This window comes from Buceros rhinoceros, unplaced genomic scaffold, assembly GCF_000710305.1.
Source record: "Buceros rhinoceros silvestris isolate BGI_N320 unplaced genomic scaffold, ASM71030v1 scaffold36471, whole genome shotgun sequence".
Taxonomy (NCBI): domain Eukaryota; kingdom Metazoa; phylum Chordata; class Aves; order Bucerotiformes; family Bucerotidae; genus Buceros; species Buceros rhinoceros.
Genome location: NW_010394310.1, coordinates 29,210 through 29,527, shown reverse-complemented (window position 1 = coordinate 29,527; position 318 = coordinate 29,210).

Sequence of the window (318 nt, the reverse complement as noted above, 5' to 3'; positions counted from 1 at the left end):
GAGTCAACACACGGGGAAAACATTTCAGCTCTTTGACCAGCCACAGAAGTGGTGAGCTAGGTCTCAGAATTTTTAAAATTCCTGGAATTTTTTCAGCCTGTGGGGGGGGGGGGAAATCCACCCAATATATTTGTTAAAAACATAACTTCAAAAATACCCCAAAAGCTGCTGGAAACAAACCAGTTTGGTTCTGGGCAAAGAATCCAACTCGCTCCCTGCATCACCGCCTCCTCCCAGACCTTCTTCTTTCCCCAGAGCATCCCTAAGCTGGGAGTTGCACCACGCAGAGCCCGGGGATCCCGGCCGGGCTGCTGGAGC